General features: G+C 46.5%; 1 protein-coding gene and 1 pseudogene across 1 annotated transcript in view; both read right to left on the bottom strand.

Annotated features, from left to right (window-relative positions):
* The window catches only part of LOC126108235 (uncharacterized), an 839,799-nt gene that overhangs the window by 667,032 nt on the left and 150,296 nt on the right, over positions 1 to 22,471 (bottom strand). The window lies entirely within an intron of this gene.
* Positions 2,488 to 2,605, bottom strand: LOC126109008 (5S ribosomal RNA; annotated as a pseudogene).

Here is a 22,471-nt window from a genome sequence, read left to right as displayed (position 1 = left end):
TACGGATGAGGCTTCATTCCGACGTGATCGACTTGTAAATTTTCACAGTCGACATGTGTGGGCTGACGAGAATCCGTACGAAATTGTGTAAACACTTCATCAACACAGATTTTCTGTGAACGTTTGGGCAAGCATTGTTGGTGATGTCTCGATTGGGCCCAACGTTCTTCCACCTACGCTCAATGGAGCACGTTATCACGATTTCATGCGGGATACTCTACTCGTGCTGCTAGAACACGTGCCTTTACAAGTACGACACAACATGTGATTCGTGCACGATGGAGCTCCTGCACATTTCAGTCGAAGTGTTCGTACGCCTCTCAACAAAAGATTCGGTGAGCGATGGATTGGTAGAGGCGGACCAATTCCGTGGCCTCCACGCTCTCCTGACCTCAACCCTCTCGACTTTCATTTATGGGAGCATTTGAAAGCTCTTGTCTATGCAACCCCGGTACCAAATGTAGAGACTCTTCGTGCTCGTATTGTGGACGGCTGTGATAGAATACGCCATTCTCCAGGGCTGCATCAGCGCATCAGGGATTCCGTGCGACGGAGGGTGGATGCACGTATCCTCGCTAACGGAGGACATTTTGAACATTCCGTGTAACAAAGTGTTTGAAGTCACGCTGGTATGTTCTGTCGCTGTGTGTTTCCATTCCATGATGAATGTGATTTGAAGAGAAGTAATAAAATGAGCTCTAACGTGGCAAGTGTTTCTGGACACATGTCCACATAACATATTTTCTTCCTTTGTGTGTGAGGAATGTTTCCTGAAATTTTGGCCGTACCTTTTTGTAACACCCCGTATATAAAAGGAAAACGTTGTTAGTAAAAATCTCGAAAATGTCTCACCAATTGACTAAAAAGTTTTACATGGTACTCCAATAAGCGTAGGATATAGGTTAAATATTTTTCATATTTATCTTCTATATAAATTTAATTATAAACTATGGTAAGGAGAAATTTTTTAGTAAAAGCCTCAAAACGTTCTTGACTCACTTACTTAAAATTTTTTGCATAATAATGTAATAAACAAAATGGTTCAATTGGCTCTGAGCACTATGCGACTTAACTTCTGAGTTCATCAGTCGCCTAGAACTTAGAACTAATTAAACCTAACTAACCTAAGGACATCACACACATCCATGCCCGACGCAGGAATCGAACCTGCGACCGTAGCGGTGGCTCGGCTCCAGACTGTAGCGCCTAGAACCGCACGGCCACTCCGGCCGGCTCTAACAAACATTCAGACGGACATAGGCTATATTTGATTAAATTCTTCTGGGTTTGAGGCCGCATTGTAATCCGTAAAATTCCGACATTTTGGCGACTGTTGCAAGGCGCCTTCCTCAGCGTGTATTGCTAACTAACTGTGACAATGGCCGCGAAAGCCTACGTTTACATAGACTATATTTTTTAAACAATAATGTGTGCACAGCTATGTGCTGTTTTGTTTCCTTCCTCACTGTCGGTTTTACAAAAAACGGGAATGTTGTATTTGTGGCCTTTCATCTTCAGATTAGAATAACACTATGAAATGTAAACTGTCCAAAATTTTGCAATCCTACCATTTGCAGATCAAACTATGCGAAATGCTCTCATTGAAGCTACTGTCCTCACAGATCCAGGGAGTAGTGTCTCATATCCCTAACACCAATGATCCCAACCGATTTACCCATTCATTTTAAGCGACCTCTAGTCCCAATCGAGATTTCATTTGCAATAACAATATACAAGGCTCAGTGTGTGTGAGAGAGAGAGGAGGTAGAGGAGGAGGTAGAGAGGGGTATGATGGAAGAGAAGAAGGCGCAGAGACAGGGAGGTGTAGGAGTTGGATGAAGAGAGTGTGGAGGAGGAGATGGTCAACGAGAGGTTGGTAGAGGAAATAGACAAAGAGGGGGTAGGGAGGCAGGTGGGAGTGTGAAGGGTGAGGTGGAGGAACTGACAAAGAGAGAGTGGAGAAGGAGATGCTCAAAGAGAGGTTGGTGCAGCAAATGGACAAAATGGTGGTAGAGAGGAAGATGGACAGTGCGAGGGGTGACGTGGAGGAGATGGACAAAGAGAGTGTGGTGAAGAAAAGCACAGAGAGAAGGTAGAGGGGGAGATGGACAGTGAGTGGCAGGAGGAGGAGGAGGAGATGCACAAAGAGAATGTGTGGTGGGAGACAGACAGAGAGAGGGTGGAGAAGGAGATGGACAAAGAGAGGGGAGAGAAGGAGATTATGACAAATGTAGACTTCTCATACTTATTTAACAATTGCAAAGCATTTCGCTATTTCCTTCATAAGTGTAATAAAAAAAGCAATGTGTCTTCTACCGGGACCATCCGAACGCCGTGTCATCCTCAGTGGGGGATGCAGATAGGAGGGGTGTGTGGTCAGCACACCGCTCTCCCGGCCGTTATGATGGTTTTCTGCGACCGGAGCCGCTACTATTCGGTCGAGTAGCTCCTCAACTGGCATCACGAGGCTGAGTGCACCCCGAAATATGGCAACAGCGCATGGCGGCCTGGATGGTCACCCATCCAAGCGCCGACCACGCCCGACAGCGCTTAACTACGGTGATCTGACGGGAACCGGTGTATGCACTGTGGCAAGGCCGTTGCCTGATAAGTGTAATAGAAATGATAAATGGTATCGGAATATTTCTTCCTTTTCGATCTCAGAAAAAAAGACTATTGTTTATTTAATTTAATGAAGAAATTTTGCTTCACTTTGATACTTAGTAATTAACAGGTTTCAACACATAGTTGCTACTATAATTGGGTTTGAAACTTAGAAAAATTATGAATGACAGTGCTGATAAACCTCTTACGTTATTTGATTTACAAACAGTTGAGCAGAACTGAACGTACTTAGACTTTTCTCTCTTTACTTATCCTGATCAACACTAAACTGACACACAATATTTTTAGCGCAACGCAGTCTGACTTTAAAAAATCCCTACAAAGGAATGGCCCTGACTAACGAAAACCTGTACCTTTCATGAATCACTTACCTCACAAAAATCTTCGTTACTCGAACTACTGCAATACAGCGAGCGCCAATACTGCCAGCTAAATAAAAGATTCAAACTACTGAAGGCACTAACTACTGATAGGCATAGTTAGCAAATGAAAGATTTTGATGGAGAAGAAACAATGTATTTACCTTAATAGTGTTCAAAAGTCATTATATATATATATATATATATATCTCAGTTCATGACATCTAGTCTCTGATGGACACACGTCCAGATCATGCGCTCTCAAAACTCTGCCATCTCTCTCCCCACAGTTCTGCTCAACTGTTTGTAAATCAAATAACGTAAGAGGTTTATCAGCACTGTCATTCATAATTTTTCTAAGTTTCAAACCCAATTATAGTAGCAACTATGTGTTGAAACCTGTTAATTACTAAGTATCAAAGTGAAGCAAAAAGCACTGCTGGCGGCTCACCTCCAACTGCGCAACTCTATGCGCTGTTCACATCCAACTGCCCAACTCTACAATAGCGAATATTTCAACAATGAGTCCAACCAGCCACAGACTGCACACAGCACAGCCAGTGGTTTTCATGCAGAGCGCTACGTGGCGTTACCAACATAAAAACCTAAACAGCCTACTTACAGGCTGTCTACTGATAGTTCTCTTTTAGCTGAAACACACTGAATTTGATCTTGCAAAATATCAGTTTAATTATTAATAAACGACTGAACATACGCAGCTGAGTATTTCCATTTAAAACTGATGGTTCAGTTTTTAGGGCAAAATACAACACCCAGTCGGGATTTTCCGTTTTTGGACACGGCAACACTAGAGGCGATCTTCACTAAATGTCAGACACTAGAGTTAACAGAATGAGATTTTCACTCTGCAGCGGAGTGTGCGCTGATATGAAACTTCCTGGCAGATTAAAACTGTGTGCCCGACCGAGACTCGAACTCGGGACCTTTGCCTTTCATATCAGCGCACACTCCGCTGCAGAGTGAAAATCTCATTCTGGAAACATCCCCCAGGCTGTGGCTAAGCCATTGTCTCCGCAATATCCTTTCTTTCAGGAGTGTTAGTTGTGCAAGGTTCGCAGGAGAGCTTCCGTAAAGTTTGGAAGGTAGGAGACGAGGTACTGGCAAAAGTAAAGCTGTGAGTACCGGGCGTGAGTCGTGCTTGGGTAGCTAAGTTGGTAGAGCACTTGCCCGCGAAAGGCAAAGGTCCCGAGTTCGAGTCTCGGTCTGGCACACAGTTTTAATCAGCCAAGAAGTTTCACTAGAGTTAACAGTTCTGCCACGTTTCTTGCAGCTCGATTTCTGCTGCGAAAATAGCACGTGTGCCTATAGCCTCGTAGAACTGTGGCCGTGCAACCCCGTTCCACCCGGTACCGTCTCCCATGCTCGCGAGTGGTCCAAATCGCGCCACGAGACACGTCCAGCCACGTAGGTTCGGGCCCTGCTGTTAACCTGTTCAGCACCGGCCGCGTCGCGAAGTTTCGGGGGAACCCTCGAGCCGCGATCGCGTGACGGCGCGCGCGGGCATCGATCCCAGGGCCGCCGTCTGCGGCCGCTATCTTTAGCTCGCCAGACACCTGCCACGGAGCGCGGCCGGCCCTGAGCAACAACTGTGCCAGCAGTCAAAACTGAGCAGGCCGACCTCGAGCCACCCAGCCCGTTGACTGCCGCGTCTGTACGGCCCCACCACCGCCCACGTGTCTCATCATGTCTTGCGGCTCTACCTGTGTCTTATGGCGGGAGCAACAAGGTTCCCCCCCCCCCCACCACTCTCTCTCTCCCTCTCTAGCACAAAATTTAACGCACAATTCTGCATGTGTGTGTGTGTGTGTGTGTGTGTGTGTGTGTGTGTGTCAAAGTGAAAACATTCCCCTTTGAAATAACATTATTTTATACTAGCACAGTACATAGCGCTGCCCTGGTATGTGTTTATTTCAGTTCTGTTACTCCCACTCCTCCTTCCCCTCTCTCTCTGCCCATCTCCTCCTTCCCACCTCCTCCTCTTTTCTTTCTACATACCCCTCCTCTTGCCCCCCCTCCCCAGTCAATCTCCCCCACTTCCATTTCACTGTCAATCTCCTCCTTCCATTCTCCCTGTTCATCTCCTCTTTCCATGTCCATCTCCTCTATCCCTCTCCCTGTCTCCTCCTCTTCCATTTCTCTGTCCATCTTCTCCTTCCCCTCTATCTGTCCATCTCCCCCTCTTCCCTATCTCTGTCCATCTTCTCCTTTATCTCTCCCTGTTCAGCTCTTCCTCTTCCATTTCTCTGTCCATCTTCTCCATCTGCTCTGCATCTCCCCCTATCCCCTTCCTCTCTCCATCTTCTCCTTCATCTCTCCCTGTCCATCTGCCCCTCTTCCCTTTCTCTGTCCATCTTCTCCTTCCCCTCTCTCTGTCCATCTTCCCCTCTTCCTCTCTCCATCTTCTTCTTCATCTCTCCCTGTTCATCTCTTCCTCTTCTATTTCTCTGTCCATATTCTCCTTCCCCTCTCTCTGTCCACTTGCCTCTCTTCCTTCTCTTTCTCCATCTTCTCCTCCATCTCTCCCTGTTCATCTCTTCCATTTCTCTGTCCATCTTCTCCTTCCCCTCTCTCTGTCCATCTCCCCCTCCTCCCTTTCTCTATCCATTGCCCCCTCTCCCTGTCTATCTCCTCCTCTTCTATTTCTCTGTCCATCTCCTCCTCTTTCCTTTCCATCCCCCTCTGCATCTCCTTCTCTTTCCTTTCTTTCTCCATTTCCTCCTCTTCCCTTTTTCTTTCTATCTCCTCCTTCCCCTCCCAGTCCACCTCCTCCTCTTTTCTTCCTACATCCACCCCCTCTTGCCCCTCTGTCCATCTCCTCCTACTGCATTTCTCTGTCCACTCCTCCTTCCCCTCTCCATCTCCTCCTCTTCCATTTCTCAGTCCACTTCTTTCTCTTCCCTCTCTGTGTCTATCTCCTCCTCTTCCCTTTCTCTGTTCATCTCTTCTTCCACCTCCCTCTCACTATCCACTCCTTCCCGCATATCTCCTGAACTATGTGTCATACAAAGATATAATTTTGTAGGTTCATTTAACAGCATGTGTAGATACTATTTGCTAAATGTGATGCAAATAGCGTCAACAGCGGAAAAACAATACCTCTAAACGTTATGATGTCAACTCAAATGCCTCAGTTTCACTCCACGAACAGTAAGAACGTAGGTGATTTCAGGGAGAAAACGTTTCGTAAAGGTTGCCAATCTGCTGCAAGTCTCTATGTTCTCTCGTCCTCAGATACTGGATAGTGTGCACATAAGCTGCAGATTATGCAGCAAATAGTGTGGAAGCAATGATTAAACACTTTGAGATTGTATAAGTATTGTACTGACTATTTTGAATCGTATCACGTACCAGATATAAACAAAAAAAAAACCATTTTGACAAATATGATAACGTTCAAAAGTCGAATAGTAAATACCTTTTTCAAAGAATAAACATTCTTCCCTAATTCGCGTAATGGTTCAGATGGCTCTAAGCACAATGGGACTTAACATCTGAGGTCATCAGTCCCCTAGAACTTAGAACTACTTAAACCTAACTAACCTAAGGACATCACACACATACATGCCCGAGGCAGGATTCGAACCTGCGACCGAATTCGCTTAATATTCTTCAAATCAACACCTGTATTGTAGTGCACATTTCCTAAAGTAACCTTTGTTCTTCCTCGGGGTTCAGGCTCTCTCTTTACCAAATTTTATCGAATCCGGTTCACCACATTATACATGATGTGGCAATTTTTCATGTATCTCAGCGGTTATGACATCAAATACACTATGTGATCAAAAGTACCCGGACACGCCCAAAAACATACGTTTTCCATATCAGGTGCATTGTTGCTGCCACCTACTGCCAGGTACTCCATATCAGCGACCTCAGTAGTCATTAGACATCGTGAGAGAGCAGAATGGGGCGCTCCGCGGAACTCAACGGATTTCGAATGTGGTCAGGTGATTGGGTGTCACTTGTGTCATACGTCTGTACGCCAGATTTCCACACTGCTAAACGTCCCTAGGTCCAGTGTTTCCGATGTGATAGTGAAGTGGAAACGTGAAGGGACACGTACAGCACAAAAGCGTACAGGCCGACCTCGTCTGTTGACTGACAGAGACCGCCGACAGTTGAAGAGGATCGTAATGTGTAATAGGCAGACATCTGTCCAGACCATCACACAGGAATTGCAAACTGCATCAGGATCCACTGCAAGTACTATGATAGTTAGGCGGGAGGTGAGAAAACTTGGATTTCATGGTCGAGCGGCTGCTCATAAGCCACACATCAGTCCGGTAAATGCCAAACGACGCCTCGCTCGGTGTAAGGAGTGTAAACACTGGACGATTGAACAGTGGAAAAACGTTGTGTGGAGTGACGAATCTCAGGACACAATGTGGCGATCCGATGGCAGGGTGTGGGTATGGCGAATACCTGGTGGACGTCATCTAACAGCGTGTCTAGTGCCAACAGTAAAATTAAGAGGAGGTGGTGTTATGGTGTGGTCGTGTTTTTCATGGAGCGGGCTTTCACCCCTTGTTGTTTTGCGTGGCACTATCACAGCAGAGGTCTACATTGATGTTTTAAGCACCTTCTTGCTTCCCACTGTTGAAGAGCAATTCGGGGATGACGATTGCATCTTTCAACACGATCGAGCACCTGTTCATAATGCACGGCTTGTGGCAGAGTGGTTACAAGTCAATAACATCCCTGTGGCCTGCACAGCGTCCTGACCTGAATCCAATAGAACACCTTTGGGATGTTTTGAAACGGCGACTGCGTGCCAGGCCTCACCGACTGACATCGATACCTCTCCTCAGTGCAGCACTCCGTGAAGAATGGACTGCCATTCCCCAAGAAACCTTCCAGCATCCGACTGAACGTATGCCTGCGAGAGTGGAAGCTGTCATCAAGGCTAAGGGTGGGACAACGCCATACTGAATTCCAGCATTACCATTGGAGGGCGCGACGAACGTGTAAGTCATTTTCAGCCAGGTGTCCGGATACTTTTGATCACGTAGTGTAACTCCTCGTGAAGCTGAGTAACCTTATTCTTGAGTATTTGCCCATTTGTGTGTTGTAGTTGTTTTTCTTTCAAAACTGTAATTGAGTCTGCCCTTGTGTGGCGCCGTTAGTTCCAGTACTTTGGGACTGCTCATTTGTTGGTTTTATTTGTTCGTGTTACAAGGTTGTCATTGAGTTTGCCGCAGTGTAGACCATTATTTCCATGATATTGTGGCACCATGGACAACCGATTTATGTTTCAGTCTTCTCACGCGAAAGTAATGAAGTGTGTAATGAATTGCCCGAAAGCGTGCGCAAAAAATGTGTGAAACAAAATAAGATTACGAGTTACTGCTCTGTAAACCCATAGAGGTAGCAGTGCATGCAGATTTGTTCTTGAATTAAGCGGGGTATGACGTCAAACGGGCTTACTTGGAGCTGGTGATACACCGCGGGACATTTTAATTTTCACAGTCTATAATTTTATAAATAAATTCACAAAACTTTGTCAGCATGACCAGGAAGGGTTCACAAGTCACACTCATAGCAGTGGAAGTTCAAAAACATAACAAAATAATTTCTTTTTACGTGTGAAATTTCGTCATTTTTTCACTGGGTTGTATGCTGTGCAAAATTCATGGAAGAATATCTCTTACTTATGAAGAAAAGTGTACCTATAGCAACAATGCAGCCAACAGAAAGTGAAAACTGATGGAATTTTTTTTCGAAGTGTATGAAACTCTAGAATTTATTTAATTTATGAAAAAATGAATGAGCTGGTTTCATTTTAAACTTCATGTTTAGAAAAAACTCAAATTTTATAGTTAATTACCTCAATTTTTACCGCAGTTTTTAATAGATTTGGAAAATTCTAGAGTTTCTGCACCTGTAAGTATGGTTTGTATGCTGTGCAAAATTCATCGAAGCATCTCTCTTACTTATGAAGAAAAGTGTACCTATAGCAACAAATGCAGCCAACAGAAAGTGGAAAAATGATGGAATTTCAAATGCAAAAAATTTATTTTGTTATGTTTTTGAACGTCCACTGCTATGAGTGTGAATCCTGAATCCTTCCTAGTCATGCTGACAAAGGTAAAAGTATAGGCAGTGGAAATTAAAATGTCCTGTGGTGCCTCTCCATCTTCAAGTCGGTTCGTTTGACGTTCTACCCCCTTAAGTAATTGCCTTTTTAAATTTGTTCGGTACTCCTGTACAGTAATTGAGCAAATTTTAAATTTTAGTACGAGAAACTGCTTTGTACAAAACTTGTGATAAAGGGGTTCCGCTGTAATTTGTTGTGTATTTCATTACCATACTGTACAAATATATCTTCAAAAACTCCTGTTCCAATGAGAAGATGCGTAAAATGTGTTTGGATGGTATCGGCAAATTGCTACCACCTCGACACACAAGCTCACTAACCTAATTACAGGTGTGTTCCACTGTGAAGTTAACATTAATTTACCTCCCAGATACGCTCTCCCACTCTTACAACGAAGGGTAGCGTCACTCAACGAAATTAAACAATCCTAGCGCAAATTATAGTTTTACGCAAGTACATCTCAATTATTCAGTAGCTCAGTTGTTAGCGAAGTGGACCGTCGAATTGTGTAAGAGGATGTCCATGGATTGCTGGTTCTAGCGTAATCCGAAATAATATTTTAAATTATGTGTAAAACGACTTGACAGTCCTCTCGTATGAAAACGAAATCACAATTACAAAACTTCACACCACCGATCGGAAACAGAATGCTTTTGTGTTTTCCATGCTGTTTACATGCGCTTGCATTTGCGACTCCTGTTCACACACATCACGTTCAGAAAGATATTTTCCAGTAAATATGACCGCAAGCGTTTTACTGAACTAGAAACTACAAGGTGTACAACCTTGCTTCCGCCGTTTTTTCCCCAACATTTGAGGCTTTAATGAAACAAATTGGTTATACACGTATGATTCAAAGTATTTTCCTTCACTGGCCACTACTTTCTCCCATCTTTCGGGCAATGTAGGAATCCCACATCGAAAAAATTGTTCATCTTTTGAAGCGATCTACGAACCGATCCAATTTGTGACTTCTTCATGAGATCGGAAGTGTTGGTCAGCCAGGCCGTGCGGCATTGATCTAAACAGGTGATGGTCAGAGGGAGCAATGTCTGGAGAATACGGCGGGTGGGGCATGACTTCCCATTTTAACGTTTCCAAAGTACGTTTTGACCTCTTTTGCAACGTGGGGTCGAGCGTTGTCGTGCTGAAAAATCACCTTATCGTGCTTCTCGCTGTATTGCGGCCGTTTGTCTTTTAACGCTCTGCTCAGATGCATTAATTGCGTTCGATAACGAGCACCTGTGATTGTTTCTCTCTGTTTCAACACCTCATAGTACACGACGCCGAGCTGGTCCCACCAAATGCAGAGCATGACTTTGGAGCCGTGAATATTCGGTTTGGCCGTCGACTTGGAAGCATGGTCGGGATACCCCCACGATTTTTTGCGTTATCGTCTTGAACCATTTTTTCGTCCCCAGTCACAATGCGTTTTTGCCTCTGAAGCAACTGTCCACAAACACACAAACGCCGTTCGACGTCTCTCGGTTTCAGCTCACACGGGACCCAAATTCCTTCTTTCTGAATCATGCCCGCAGCGTTGAGACGTTTTCGAATGTCTTGCTGTGTCACTCCCACTAATCGTGCTAATTCTTCTCGAGTTTGACGCGAGTCTTCACTCGGCAGTGTCTCCAATTCCGCATCTTCGAAAACATTCTCTCTTCTACCACTATGCCGGTCTACGACGTTAAAATCTCCGTTCTTGAAACTTTGAAACCACTCACGACACGTTCTTCCGCTAATAGCGTCCTTACCGTACGTACTTGAGAGCATTCGATGAGACTCAGCCGCTGTTTTCTTCGTATCAAAACAAAACAGTAACACCTTCCCCAGATGTCGAGAATTAGGCTCGTAAACTGACATTTTCAATCGAGAACAACTTTACGATGCAGACACAAATAGACTAATGTTTGATTGAGGTTATGTTGGCCGAGGTCCAAGCTAACAACCTCACGTCTACGATCTGTTTCTTTCGTCCGCTACTTACCGTTGTCGCCATCTATCGGCAAACGGCGGAAGCAAAGTTGTACACCTTGTATATTTCTATCTTCGCACTGTCTGCATAGGATCCTTATTGTTTACACTTTTTCAGTTTCATCATTCTACATAAAGATGTAGAAAGTCTGCTTCAGACGCTAACGTTAGTTTACACTCACAAACATCACAGCCCTTACGTTTGTGTCACCCGCATGTAGTAGAAGCTTTATTTCTCCCCGTATAACCTCATCGTCCTGCACCTCGCACTGTGGACATGTGGCTGTATCCTCACTACTTGCAAAGCCTTCCAAACAAGTGAATTGTTTGTTTGGAAACTAATTGCATGTATCCTCTGTCGCCCGTTTCTCACGCTAACACCAAAGTGAAGCTATATACAATACCCCCCATAACCGAAACAACTGCTACAATCAGTTCTTGCTAACGCTGTTTTCGTATTTCGTGCAAAACGTTTAAGACGTATATGACCCTTCTATAATTTGAACGTGTAAGCTTTCGCACTACAGCCGTATACACTACCTGTTGCGCCACGGAATGCAGGATCTCTGCTAGAGTGCCTTCTACACAGGAAATGGGCACTAAGTTTTACCGAAAATAACTTTTTTTGTGCTTTGGGTCGTAGATCATGACTGATGGTCAAGAATCTAGTTACAATATACGGACCCACCTACAAAAGTTCTACAGTTACTTAGTTTTGAACGAGTTCAAATGATGTCGCAGGAAGCAGGGAAAATAATGTCCGTCGTTGCTCATATCGCCGCTCTAAAAGCATAAAAGCAAGCTTCCACTGTCAGCGTTCACAAAATTCGTTTCTATTGTCACTCAAAAGTTGTAGTAGAGCATTACATCGCTAAATAGCTAAACTATTCGCAGTAAAAGTACGTAAAAACGTAACTTCGGCTAACGCTCCTATAATGCAAGTATAGCTTACTCCAAGTCTGTGCCGGCCGGAGTGGCCGAGCGGTTCTAGGCGCTACAGTCCGGAACCGCGTGACTGCTACGGTCGCAGGTTCGAATCCTGCCTCGGGCATGGATGTGTGTGATGTCCTTAGGTTAGTTAGGTTTAAGTACTTCTAATTTCTAGGGGACTGATGACCTCAGAAGTTAAGTCCCATAGTGCTCAGAGCCATTTGAACCATTAGCACGATGGGACTTAACATCTGAGGTCATCAGTCCCCTAGAACTACTTAAACCTAATTAACCTAAGGACATCACACACATCCATGCCCGTGGTAGGATTCCAACCTGCGATCGCTGCAGCAGCGCTGTTCTCGACTGAAGCGCCTAGAACCGCTCGGCCACTCCGGCCGGCGTACTCGTCAACAAACTGTTTCCCAGACACACACACACACACACACACACACACACACACACACACACACCACACACCACACACTATGTCAATGTTTATTGTTACGTTTGCTTATCGCCTGCTTTGACAGAAGAGTAGATAAAGCCGTCTTCTACACCAGTCGCAAACTGAAACTTCTCGCCAGTTAGACGGATATTTTGCCGTGCCTTAGTAATGATGTGCGTCATTGGTCCGACCACTTTAGTCGCAAACACGTGGGCGAAAACGAGGAAGTTTGAGGTGGTTTCTTCTTTTTTTTTTTTTTTTTTTCCTTAACAGGACGCGCGTCAAATAACGCTGAGAGGGCGGGCAGATTACGAGGGAAACAGCCTCGCGATGCCAAAAAGTTTTCCCGCAGTGGAAGTTCTATATTAACGGAGGCGAGTGGCGGAGGGTGGGAGCAACTACTACTGCAGCCCCTGGCCAGGTATTTATGTCGCCCGACAGCTGCCGCTTTTCTCATTTGACTTTCAGCTGTGAGTTGCTTTTTCCCCTAAAAGAAGACAGCGTCTGGCTAGCTTATTTTCAGTAGCGTAGTGGACTGCCACCTTAACGCCTCCTGTCACTATTAAAGGAAGAAAGACATTTTTTACGGTTGCTGAATGGTGATTGGGGCTTGGGGTAAACTGCAGGGGAATGCCACGTATCAAGGATTATAAGTACAGGGGTTGGAAAAAAAAGACATGGCCGGCCGGTGTGGCCGAGCGGTTCTAGGCGCTTCAGTCTGGAACCGCGAGACCGCTACGGTCGCAGGTTCGAGTCTTGCCTCGGGCATGGATGTGTGTGATGTCGTTAGGTTAGTTAGCTTTAAGTAGTTCTAAGTTCTAGGGGACTGATCACCTCAGATGTTAAGTCCCATAGTGCTCAGAGCCACTTTTTTTTTTTAAAGACCACAACACATTACCATGCGTAATACGAGGGTGAGTCAAATGAAAAGCTTAAATACTTTTTTAAATATTATTTACTGTGCAGAAGTGGTACAAAGCCGTATCACTTTTCAACACAATCTCCCCCATGCTCAATGCAAGTCCTCCAGCGCTTACGAAATGCAAAAATTCCTTTAGAAAAAAATTCTTTTGGCAGTCCGCGCAACCACTCATGCTTCGCGTGGCGTACCTCTTCATCAGAACGGAACTTCTTTCCTCCCATTGCGTCTTTGAGTGGTCCAAACACGTGGAAATCTCTTGGGGGCAAGGTCTGGTGAGTGTGGTGGATGAGGAAGACACTCAAAATGCAGGTCTGTGATTGTTGCAACAGTTGTACGGGCAGTGTAGGGCCTTGCATTGTCATGTTGCAAAAGGACACCTGCTGACAGCAATCCACGTCGCTTTGATTCGATTGCAGGCCGCAGATGATTTTATAGGAGATCTGCGTACGATGCACTGGTGACAGTGGTCCCTCTAGGCATGTAGCGCTCCAAAATGACGCCTTTTTCGTCCCATAAGAGTGTCACCATAACATTCCCTTGCTGATGGTTCTGTTCGAAACTTCTTTGGTTTTGGTGATGGGGAATGGCGCCATTCCTTGCTCGCTCTCTTCGTTTCCAGTTGGTGGAAGTGAACCCAGGTTTCGTCCCCAGTAACGATTCTTGCAAGGAAGCCATCAACTTTTCGTTCAAAGCGCCGAAGAAGTTCTTCACGAGCATCGACACGTCGTTCTCTCATTTCAGGAGTCAGCTGCCGTGGCACCCATCTTACAGACACTTGTGGAAATGGAGCACATCATGCACGATGTGCTGTGCTGACCCACGACTAATCTGTAAAAATGCTGCAGTGTCATTCAGTGTCACTCGGCGGTTTTCCTTCACTACGGCTCCAACTGCTGCCATGTTCTGTGGAGTCACAACTCGTTGTGCCTGACCTGGACGAGGAGCATCTTCCACTGAAGTTACACCATTTGCGAACTTCCTACTCGATTCGTAGACTTCCTGCAGTGACAAACGTGCATCACTGTACTGAACCTTCATTCGTCGATGAATTTCAATAGGTTTCACACCTTCACTACGCAAAAACGGAATAACAGAACGCTGTTCTTCCCTGGTGCAAGTCGCAACTGGGACGGCCATCTCTATACTGATACTGCGACGGTATGTGTGCATCTGCACTATGCTGCCACCTACAGGCCATGCTGCACGCTGTTTGTAGCACGCTTACCAAGTTACAGGATAACGGTGCGAAATTTCGATTTGTTATTACAAATTTAAGGTTTACATTTGACTCACCCACGTACCATGTACAGGGTGTTTCAAAAATGACCGGTATATTTGAAACGGCAATAAAAACTAAACGAGCAGCGATAGAAATACATCGTTTGTTGCAATATGCTTGGGACAACAGTACATTTTCAGGCAGACAAACTTTCGAAATGAAATTAGTTACAATTTTCAACAACAGATGGCGCTGCAAGTGATGTGAAAGATATAGAAGACAACGCAGTCTGTGGGTGCGCCATTCTGTACGTCGTCTTTCTGCTGTAAGCGTGTGCTGTTCACAACGTGCAAGTGTGCTGTGGACAACATGGTTTATTCCTTAGAACAGAGGATTTTTCTGGTGTCGGAATTCCACCGCCTAGAACACAGTGTTGTTGCAACAAGACGAAGTTTTCAACGGAGGTTTAATGTAACCAAAGGACCGAAAAGCGATACAATAAAGGATCTGTTTGAAACATTTCAACGGACTGGGAACGTGACGGACGAACGTGCCGGAAAGGTAGGGCGACCGCGTACGGCAACCACAGAGGGCAACGCGCAGCTAGTGCAGCAGGTGATCCGACAGCGGCCTCGGGTTTCCGTTCGCCGTGTTGCAGCTGCGGTCCAAATGACGCCAACGTCCACGTATCGTCTCACGCGCCAGAGTTTACACCTCTATCCGTACAAAATTCAAACGCGGCAACCCCTCAGCGCCGCTACCATTGCTGCACGAGAGACATTCGCTAACGATATAGTGCACAGGAGTGATGACGGCGATATGCATGTGGACAGCATTTGGTTTACTGACGAAGCTTATTTTTACCTGGACGGCTTCGTCAATAAACAGAACTGGCGCATATGGGGAACCGAAAAGCCGCATGTTGCAGTCCCATCGTCCCTGCATCCTCAAAAAGTACTGGTCTGGGCCGCCATTTCTTCCAGAGGAATCATTGGCCCATTTTTCAGATCCGAAACGATTACTGCATCACACTATCTGGACATTCTTCGTGAATTTGTGGCGGTACAAACTGCCTTAGACGACACTGCGAACACCTCGTGGTTTATGCAAGATGGTGCCCGGCCACATCGCACGGCCGACGTCTTTAATTTCCTGAATGAATATTTCGATGATCGTGTGATTGCTTTGGGCTATCCGAAACATACAGGAGGCGGCGTGGATTGGCCTCCCTATTCGCCAGACATGAACCCCTGTGACTTCTTTCTGTGGGGACACCTGAAAGACCAGGTGTACCGCCAGAATCCAGAAACAATTGAACAGCTGAAGCAGTACATCTCATCTGCATGTGAAGCCATTCCGCCAGACACGTTGTCAAAGGTTTCGGGTAATTTCATTCAGAGACTACGCCATATTATTGCTACGCATGGTGGATATGTGGAAAATATCGTACTATAGAGTTTCCCAGACCGCAGCGCCATCTGTTGTTGACAATTGTAACTACTGTAATTTTGAAAGTTTGTCTGCCTGAAAATGTACTGTTGTCCCAAGCATATTGCAACAAACGGTGTATTTCTATCGCTGCTCGTTTAGTTTGTATTGCCGTTTCAAATATACCGGTCATTTTTGAAACACCCTGTAGAAAACCACCTGCGTTGAAAACAGCTTCCAGTAGTCTCGGGTTGGGTAAATACAGGTCCCGTATGATTTTCAAGTGGATCGTATGCCGTTTCTTCCACAAAATAGTTGCAAACTCACGCAGCGATGATAGAGGTGAGTAGCTATCACGCTCAGTTCTCTACAAAGTAGATCACAACGCCTCATTGATATTGAGATCGATATACACAGGGGTCCAAAAAATGTATACACTGTTTAAAATTCCATAACTTGCAAACTAATTGACAGAGTTGTCTCATTTTTGGTGAAAGTGTAGCTTGAAGTCCAACTTAAAGATATCACTGTAGGTGTTCGAAATGGTCGCCATTAACATCCACAGAAACGATGCCGCCGAACTGCAGCATGAACCACTGACTGCAACGTGTTCACTTGGATATTTGCACATAAATGTACGACGTATTCTCAAAGTTCTTCCAATGTGCGTGGCTTTTCTCGATAAACGACGTCCTTCAGTGTTTTGAAGACAGCAAAGTGGAAGTGCTACATCCCACGATTGCTACACACAATGAACGAGGACGACCCAGATCGCAGAATGGAATACTGTGAGTGGTCTACTAACATGGTGCACAGCGATGAAGAGTTTGCAGAGATGATTGTGTGGTCTGATGAGGCACAGTTCAAACTCAATGGTACAGTAAATCGCCAGAATTGCATCTACTGGGCCGCCGAAAATCCGAACCTCGATGTAGGCAAAGCGGTGAATTTGCCAGGAGTAAATGTGTGGCGTGGGTTGTCTTACCGAGGTTCGATTGGGCCATTCTTCTTTGATGGCACAGTTACCGGTGAGGTGTACCTTCAGAGGCTTCAGACATCCATTTTACCTGCCATCCGAGACTTGTACGGAGACGGAAGAGTTTACTTTCAACAAGGTGGTGCCCCAGCCCACTACCAAAATCGTGTTAGGGCGTATCTCGACGAAAATCTACGAGGAAGACGGATAGGCCGTAGAGGTGCTGTGGAGTATCCACCACGTTCCCCAGACCTAACTCCTCTGGACTTTCACCTGTGGGGAACTCTAAAGGACGTCGTTTATCGACAAAAGCCACGCACATTGGATGAACTTCGAGAATCCGTGGTACATTCGTGTGCAAATATCCAACTGAACACGTTGCAGTCAGTAGTTGGTGCTGCAGTTCGGCGGCATCGTTTGTGTGTGGATGTTAATGGTGACCATTTCGAACACCTACAGTGATATCTTCAAGCTGGACTTTAAGCTACACTTTCACCAAAAATGAGACAACTCCGTCAATTACTTTGCAAGTTACGGACTTTTCAATAGTGGATATATTTTTTTGGACCCTGTAAGGTGTCAGGCAAATCCAACACCTTCCATGAAAACCCTGACATGATACGCAAATCCAGTAGTATGTCACATAGCTCCGAATAAATCGGGACAGTAAATTAACCAAAGTAATACGAGTAACGAGTGAGGAAATGGAATACCACAGACTAACACAAGAATTCCCACCATGAGACAGACGCAGTTCCGAGGGGAGAAACGAGAACAGAAGCCGAGAGCAGAACCGTGTTAAGCTAGAAGGCCCTACGATAAGGGACGGACATCCACGTCTCCAGCTAACCGCTAGGACCACCCCCCAGCCCATGTTAAAAGATAGAGCCCTCCAAAAGAACAGTATAGATCTTACGTTAACACAAAAAAGACCACACCAGCTGCAAGTTTTGGCGTGAGACTTTTTAAAGTATAACGTTTCTCATTGGATAGACAGAATTTTTGTAGGCGGAGCTTAAGGTTAACATTGAGACCCTGATTGGTCAGATGAAAACACAGCCAGACAGTTTTTTTTTTAAACCAACTTCGGTAAATTGTAGTAAGGAGAAGTTAGGAGAGAGTTGCTTCCGAGACGGCGAGGTGAGCGAAGCTGTGCTGCCCGCCGCCCCCTGACGAACACCAACTAGTCAACTCCCTCAAAAACACGCTCAGAGCGTCGTTGCGCGAAGGTGGTAGGGAGACACGACATAGAACACCACGCAGAATGTTAGAACAATGGATACATTGTTTTCGACCCCTCTGTAATTTGCTGGCCATGGGAGATGGGACAATTCAAGTACGTGCTCACACCACCATTCCTGGACGGTACGAGCTGTGTGAATAGCGGGCTTGTCGACTTACAACACAGCACCACAATTGGGGAACAAATTATGTACCAAGAGATGGACGTGACCAGCCTTAACGTTCACACAATCGCTGGCAGCACAGTACGACGTTGCAAAGTAACCATGTGCGCCATGCAGTATCACGACGTGGCTGGCCAAATCATCACCTGACCCCCGACGTGTTTCACTCGGGATGTAAACTCGGCCAAAAGTCAGAAACAGGGTGAAACAAAACTCATCCGACCGAATGACTTTCTTCCACCGGTCCACAGCGTACGCCTTATAAGCCTTCGGCACCACATTTCCCTGTTACGGGTATTTGTAGCCCCGATGAGCGCTTCCGGAATTCCAGCTCGCCTTACAATTCCCTGTTTATGGACGTCTCCCCCCGAAGAGGCCATGAAGGCCCCACGGTTACCGACCGGCCGCCGTGTCACCCTCAGCCCACAGGCGTCGCCGCATGCGGATATGGAGGGGCATGTGGTCAGCACACCGCTCTCCCGGCCGTGTGTCAGTTTACGAGACCGGAGCCGCTACTTCTCAGTCAAGTTGCTCCTCAGTTTGCCTCACAAGGGCTGACAAGGGAACCTCTCCTTCGCACCCCCCTCAGATTTAGTTGTAAGTTGGCACAGTGGATAGGCCTTGAAAAACTGAACACAGATCAATCGGGAAAGTAGGAAGAAGTTGTGTGGAACTATGAAAAAAATAAGCAAAATATACAAACTGAGTAGTCCATGCGCAAGATAGGCGACATCAAGGAGAGTGTGACCTCAGGAGCGCCGTGGTCCCGTGGTTAGCGTGGGGCAGCTGCCGAACGAGAGGTCCTTGGTTCAAGTCTTCCCTCGAGTGAAAAGTTTATTTTCTTTATTTTCGCAAAATTATGATCTGTCTGTTCGTTCATTGACGTCTCTGTTCACTGTAATAAGTTTAGTGTCTGTGTTTTGCGACCGCACCGCAAAACCGTGCGATTAGTAGACGAAAGGACGTGCATCTCCAATGGGAACCGAAAACATTTGATCGCAAGGTCATATGTCAACCGATTCCTCCACAGGAAAACACATCTAATATATTCTATACGACACTGGCGACGGCATGTGCGTCACATGACAGGAATATGTTGTCGACCCACCTAACTTGTACATTTGGCGAATGGGTAAAAAGGTTCTTCTACCTTGCCCGATTTAGATTTTCTTGTGGATGTGATATTCACTCCCAAAAAGTGATGAAGACATAAGAGTTTGTCACATAAACTGCAACAAATGAATGCAACAGTTTCACAGTCGCACACTTTTCCCTGTGCTCTGTCAAAACATACACTCCTGGAAATGGAAAAAAGAACACATTGACACCGGTGTGTCAGACCCACCATACTTGCTCCGGACACTGCGAGAGGGCTGTACAAGCAATGATCACACGCACGGCACAGCGGACACACCAGGAACCGCGGTGTTGGCCGTCGAATGGCGCTAGCTGCGCAGCATTTGTGCACCGCCGCCGTCAGTGTCAGCCAGTTTGCCGTGGCATACGGAGCTCCATCGCAGTCTTTAACACTGGTAGCATGCCGCGACAGCGTGGACGTGAACCGTATGTGCAGTTGACGGACTTTGAGCGAGGGCGTATAGTGGGCATGCGGGAGGCCGGGTGGACGTACCACCGAATTGCTCAACACGTGGGGCGTGAGGTCTCCACAGTACATCAATGTTGTCGCCAGTGGTCGGCGGAAGGTGCACGTGCCCGTGGACCTGGGACCGGACCGCAGCGACGCACGGATGCACGCCAAGACCGTAGGATCCTACGCAGTGCCGTAGGGGACCGCACCGCCACTTCCCAGCAAATTAGGGACACTGTTGCTCCTGGGGTATCGGCGAGGACCATTCGCAACCGTCTCCATGAAGCTGGGCTACGGTCCCGCACACCGTTAGGCCGTCTTCCGCTCACGCCCCAACATCGTGCAGCCCGCCTCCAGTGGTGTCGCGACAGGCGTGAATGGAGGGACGAATGGAGACGTGTCGTCTTCAGCGATGAGAGTCGCTTCTGCCTTGGTGCCAATGATGGTCGTATGCGTGTTTGGCGCCGTGCAGGTGAGCGCCACAATCAGGACTGCATACGACCGAGGCACACAGGGCCAACACCCGGCATCATGGTGTGGGGAGCGATCTCCTACACTGGCCGTACACCACTGGTGATCGTCGAGGGGACACTGAATAGTGCACGGTACATCCAAACCGTCATCGAACCCATCGTTCTACCATTCCTAGACCGGCAAGGGAACTTGCTGTTCCAAAAGGACAATGCACGTCCGCATGTATCCCGTGCCACCCGACGTGCTCTAGAAGGTGTAAGTCAACTACCCTGGCCAGCAAGATCTCCGGATCTGTCCCCCATTGAGCATGTTTGGGACTGGATGAAGCGTCATCTCACGCGGTCTGCACGTCCAGCACGAACGCTGGTCCAACTGAGGCGCCAGGTGGAAATGGCATGGCAAGCCGTTCCACAGGACTACATCCAGCATCTCTACGATCGTCTCCATGGGAGAATAGCAGCCTGTATTGCTGCGAAAGGTGGATATACACTGTACTAGTGCCGACATTGTGCATGCTCTGTTGCCTGTGTCTATGTGCCTGTGGTTCTGTCAGTGTGATCATGTGATGTATCTGACCCCAGGAATGTGTCAATAAAGTTTCCCCTTCCTGGGACAATGAATTCACGGTGTTCTTATTTCAATTTCCAGGAGTGTATATTTTTAACGTTTTCAAATTTTTCCGTGTGTAGACCGTCAAATCCTGCATATGTCCAAGCAAATTTGAACATGTCCTGGAATTTTGGAGAGCGGAGTTGATTATATGTGAGTGCCTGAACTTTGATAATTGTCTGAAAATAAAAAATTAAACTTTTCACTCGAGGGAAGACTTGAACCAAGGACCACTCGTTCCGCAGCTGCTCACGCTAACCACGGGACAACGGCGCTCCTGAGCTCACATTATCCTTGATGTTGCCTATCTTGCACATGGACTACTCAGTTTGTATATTTTGCTTATTTTTTCATAGTTCCACACAACTTCTTGCTGTTTTCTCGGTTGACCTGTGTTCAGGTTTTCAAGGCCTATTCACTGTGCCAGCTTATAACTAAATCTGAGGGGGGTGCGATGGGGAGGTTCCCTTGTGAGTGCACCCCGCCTGGCAACAGCGCTCGGCAGACCGGATTGTCACCCATCCGAGTGCTAGCCCAGCCCGACAGCGCTTAACTGCGATGATCTGAGGGGAACCGGTAATATCACTGCGGCGAGACCGTTTGCTGTCGCCGCACACTTCGGACATCGTAGCGCCTACATCCCCCGAAAGTAAAAGCTGCACGCGAGACTAGGCTCTTATTTTTCTGCAAGCCATGTTTCTTAAGCAGAGCGTAACTTTGGTATGTCCTCAAGGCATTATTCAGAACACGAGAAAGCGCCGGCCCCTTCCCTGGGTCGGGTCCTAAAAGCCAACTGTCGACATCTGCGTGGCTGGCCCGGAATTGCGCCTTTCATGGAGTCAACATCATGTCTGCACAGATGCCAGACGGCAATTTTCAAGAGTTCGCATCTACATATACATCTGCGTGATTACTCTGCTATTCACAATAAAGTGCCTGCCAGAGGCTCAACGAACCACCTTCAATCTGTCTCTCTACCGTTCCACTCTCGGACGGCGCGCGGGAGAAACGAGCTCTTAAATTTTTCTGTGCGAGCCCTGATTTATTTTATCGTGATGATCATCTCTCCCTATGCACATGAGTGCCAACTCAATGTTTTCACTATCGGAGGAGAAAAATGGCGATTCATATTTCATGAGAATATTCCGTCGCAACGAAAAACGCCTTTGTTTTAATGATTGCCACTCCAATTCACGATCATGCCTGTCGCACTATCTGCCCTACTTCGCGATAATACAAAACGAGCTGCCCTTCTTTGTACTTTTTCGATGTCATGCGTCAGTCCCACCCGATGCGGATCCCACACCGCACAGCAGTACTCCAGAACACGGCGGGCAAGCGTGGTGTAAGCAGTCTCTTTAGTAGACCTGTTGGACCTTCTAAGTGTTCCGCCAATGA

Source organism: Schistocerca cancellata, chromosome 11 (genome assembly GCF_023864275.1).
Source record: "Schistocerca cancellata isolate TAMUIC-IGC-003103 chromosome 11, iqSchCanc2.1, whole genome shotgun sequence".
Lineage (NCBI taxonomy): Eukaryota > Metazoa > Arthropoda > Insecta > Orthoptera > Acrididae > Schistocerca > Schistocerca cancellata.
The sequence above is the reverse complement of the archived record's forward strand: the minus strand, read 5'-3'. Positions and strand labels throughout refer to the sequence as shown.